This window comes from Cannabis sativa, chromosome 4, assembly GCF_029168945.1.
Source record: "Cannabis sativa cultivar Pink pepper isolate KNU-18-1 chromosome 4, ASM2916894v1, whole genome shotgun sequence".
Classification (NCBI taxonomy): Eukaryota; Viridiplantae; Streptophyta; class Magnoliopsida; order Rosales; family Cannabaceae; genus Cannabis; species Cannabis sativa.
The window spans coordinates 76,039,873-76,044,647 of NC_083604.1; the positions used below are offsets into that span (position 1 = coordinate 76,039,873).

At 30.5% G+C, this 4,775-nt stretch overlaps 1 pseudogene; it reads left to right on the top strand.

Annotated features, from left to right (window-relative positions):
• Window positions 1–1,400: 1,400 nt before the first annotated feature.
• On the top strand, window positions 1,401–2,777 carry LOC115713784 (serine carboxypeptidase-like 51; annotated as a pseudogene).
• The last annotated feature ends 1,998 nt before the right edge of the window (window positions 2,778–4,775 follow it).

Sequence of the window (4,775 nt, forward strand, 5' to 3'; positions counted from 1 at the left end):
CAAACCGTATAAAATAATATTTTTTTTTAAAACAGAAAGCTACAGACTAAAGCTCTATTAATTTATTTATTTAATATTTTTTTATATTACTTATCTAAAGTAACTTGTTGAATTGTACTTAGTATATAAAAATAAATAGTATTAAAAATAGTAAATAATGGAAGATACGAACTTTGCGAAGTAAAAAACAAACGATACGAATTTATGCAAACGACAAGGGTGGTGAACTGGCGATCGCATCTCAAGGGAGGTGAACTGTAAGTAATGGCATCTCTCTCAATTTTTAACTTTATTTTTGGGTTGCAGGCAACAGAAGACTCTGACGGAATCAATTGCTATTGATTCTATTCTTGATGTTGTTAACTTGCTTGAGAATCTTCGTCTTAAGTAGTCTTGAATATTTTGCAGTCATTTTTTTTTATTATTTATGAAGCTTTCAAAACTAACTACCGATCTTTGAGTTCTCCATCTGGGAGGATAGAAACACATGCTTTATCTTGAAATGTAGGCTCTCTATGTTCAGTAAAAAGTTGAAATAAATGTTCATCCGTTCCTTTTGTTCCAGCAACTTTTGTACATGATTTCTTATTTTTGTATTGTCTTTTGCGATCTACCATTTCAGGTGTGTTCTTTAGGTCTCTCTATGACATATTTTTCTTCAATGATTTTGTCTTTCTTTAGTTCAAAATATCTATCATTATGCAAAACATATGTTTGATAAAATGACGAAGTTTTTGTCACTCCTCTCAAATTGTTTGAATTGATTTATTATAATTGAGTGTAATTTGTAAAGGTAAATAATATTGTATAATACTATTTCAAATTTCTATTTTGCTAATGTTTTTCATTAATTTGGTAATTACAATTATCATAGTTAATTACAATTTTTTTTTTGTAATGTGTTGTTAATGATTTATTTTTTGTTAACTTTTTTTCTTTCTATAGTTGACATGGAGGAAGCATCCAAACTTTTTATCCAGTTCAACCACAAGTCAAAGGAGTTTTGACGACGTTTTCCTCAATGAATTGACACAAGATAAAATTTATATGTTCTGCAAATGTTTAACCCAACAAAACATCTTTTTCTAACTTTGGAAGAGTAGAGATTTTGATTTCAAGAAAAAGTGTCATATCGAGTTACCTTTTTTTTGTTGAGAATCTCATCTCATGAATTGAATCTCACTTGAGAGAAGATACAATAAAAGTAGCATATCAGTAGAAAGAAAGATAAGTGCCAATACTGAAAACTCTTAAAGGTTTTTCAGGTTTCTACATTTCCTTGGTATCTATGGAATTTTTCCAATTTTTTGAAGATGATATTTTGAATTTTTATATAATCCTATATATACATGCTCTAGAATAATCTAAAATTTTGCTTGCAATCGATTACAGCTGCAACAATGGGTGTGGCTGAACGGTCGGAGGTCTATGAACGAGAGGTGATCTCTGAACAACGAGTAGGTGCAATGGTGGAGACAAACGGTGGTGAGGCGATGTTACAGCCGTTTAGGCTGAGCGCTTCTTCTCCATTTTGCAAAACAATGGGAAACATTTATGGCTAGACTTTTCAACTTATCCCTCATAGAAATTCTTTCTATTTTGATTTACACTTGAACCATGAGATCAAACTATGTTCTAACTATTGGCCTGCCGACTACATATACACACATACATACATATATGCATGTATGTCTGTATATATATTGGACATTAGAGAGGTTCATAAGTGTTCTCTCATTCTCTGGTTTTCTCATCTTTATTTTTTGGTCGAAAATGGAGAAATTCTTAGTCTTTATAGTGATGTTTAGTCTCTGCTTTGTTCCACTCATTCATGGAGGAAGAAAAATTCCAAAAAGAACCCAAGATGGGTCTGAGGATTGAGGTTACGTTGAGGTCAGACCCAGTAAGCTATTCTTCCAAAGTTGTAAACTTTTCTTCATTTTCTTTTCTGGGTAAGAAAAAAGATTGAATTTATATTTTTATTTTGTTTAGAATTGAATTTCGTTTGTTAAAATTTTCTCAGAAACCCACATATTTTGGTGGCTTTACAAGAGTCCTTAGAGAGTTGAGAATCCATCTAAGCCTTGGCTTATTGTTCTTTGGCTTCAAGGAGGACTTGTAAGTTTATAGGTATGATTGTGTTGTGTTTGTATATATGTTTGTGTGTATTAAACTATGAATCTTTTTCTTTGTTTGTTTCTTGAGAAAAAAGGGAGTTTCAGGTGTTGGAATTAGGAATTTTCAAGAGGTTGGACCATTAGATACAAGCTTAAATCCAAGGAATTCAACTTGGTTACAAAAATCAGATCTATTGTTTGTTGTAAGTGAGTTAATTGGTTTCAAATTAGTATTGTGGAATTGTGAGTTTTGATTCTTATGATTTTTCTTTCTTTGTTGTGAAATTTAGGATGATCAGTTGAAACTTGTTACAGTTTTGTGGAGGACACAAAGTTGTTTGTGAAAAATGATTTAGAAGTTGCAGATGATCTTACCACAATGTTGAAGAAGCTCTTTAATGAAGATGAGACTCTTCAAAAGAGTCCTCTTTTCATTGTTGCTGAATCTTATGGAGGAAAATTTGCTGTTATCAGCTCTAAAAGCCATTGAAGTTGGGAAATTGAAACTTAAACTTGGAGGTAAAAATCTTCAATTCTCATAACCAATCTTTACAATTAATCAATAAATTTATGTTAGGATTTCAAATTTCAATATATGTAGGAGTTGCATTGGGAGACAGTTGGATATCTCCTGCAGATTTTGTGGTCAAAAAACTATGATCTGAATTTTCAATTTCTTTTTTATTTTACAACTATGGGAATCAAGTCATTTCAATGTTTGGTTTTACAGTTTTTATGGGGTCATTTTCTTAAAGATGTGTCAAGACTTGATGATAATGGATTTAAGCAATCACAAAGGTTCTTTTTTTTTTTTTTTTTTTTTTTAAATTTTGGTTCTTATGTTCTTGAGATTGGAAAAGCTTTTCTGGTATCTAATCAAAAACCCCATTTCACAAAACAGTTTATTTGAGAAGATTAGGCTGTTAGACTTTTATTTGGGCTTACATTAAATTTTATTGGTTTTATTAAAACTTGGGTTGATTGGATAGTTCTTTGCTGTATTAGCCCATGTTGTTGGTGATCAATTGTTAATGGGCTTAGCATCTGTGAGTAAAGTCTAGGTGAAGCAGAAGTGTGGGCTTTTCTAGTTGACTGAAGCCTTTGATGAGCAGGCCCAGCCCAACTAGGGTTTTGTAGCTAAGTCCCCTCCCTAACTCTATAAATACATATTGTCTCATCACAATTGTATACCTTTTGATAATCAGAGAAAATAAACTGCTTCTGATTTAGAGATCTAGGGAGGAAGACTTAGTTGATAGTATTGCACTATCAAATTGGAGTAACTGCTGTGGATCAATCAGAGATAATTGCTATGGATCAATCAGGTACACATACTCAATTATCATATACTACTATTGTGTTCTATGTTATATACAAATAGATCTTGGGTTAATTGTTAATTTATCTAACATGTGGTATCAGAGCGCCTATTGTATATGATTTAGAACCTATAATTAGTATAATTAATTTGTATATATTAATTATCCATAATTTCATATTAATTTCGTTATTATTTTATGTGCAATTTTTTGTTTATAAATCTTAAAACTTTAAAGGTTTTATTGATCGTTAAATTCTCTTTCAATTGATATATTATATGCATAAAATCATTGTGTATATTAAGAGAATTTTAAATTTAAAGTTTTAGGGTTTATATGATTATAATGTGAAATTATATTTGTGTATTTTGATTTTATTGTTTTTGATCTAAAATTGATAATAGATTTCTCATTCTTAATTGTTTAAGAATGTTCCTACACTATTAATTTCGGATTTATATAAGATTAGCATTACAATTTTTTTTCTTTTGTGTTCTTCTAATTTGGGATTGATTTTAGCCATAAATCTACCCATTTATTTTTTAATACACGAAATTAATAGTGTAAATCAACTAGAAATTGATTCCCAATCGAAACCCATCCAAAATCCCCATCTTTTCGTCGTTTTTTGGCTGGAAAACACCTACAGACCCGAACTGCACAACCGGGTCGCGTGACCCGTTTCACAGACCCGACTGGAGGTTGAAGACAACTCCCAGCCGCGAAGCCCACTCGCGCAGGCGGCGCGTGGGGGCGCGTGGGGCCGGCTGGGAGGTCCGTTTTCGACGTGTTTTTTTTCAGCGTTATTAGAATTTAATTTCTGATTTTTCTATGATTTTTAATTAATTTTTTGACTCCGTTTAATAATTATTATTATTTTAATGATAATTATGTAGTTAAAAAATTATTAAAAATATTTTTTGATGTTTTTTCGAAATTTGTCAATCATAGAAAATTTTTTGAGTTTCTTCTCGTTCCATAAAACATAGTCACTCTCTTATTTAATTTGTTTTGACTATGTAGTCTCCACCAATTTTCTTATATTCACATCTTTTAATTATTTGTTGTTCTAAAGTTATAAAACTTGATTATTTGATACAAAAATAATGTGTTATGGTGGACACTTTATTTTTTGCTTATCAATATAATAAAAGCAATTATATATCTCTTTTGGAAATTTGGTTGAAAATTATTAATTTTCAGTGATTGTTTTATCACCAAATTTCACATGTTGAAGAAAATATTATATTTTTTGGTTGACTATATGTGTAATTACTTGCCCAAAGGTAGTATTTACATATATTAGTTCACATTCCATGAAGTGAGTTAATATTAAATA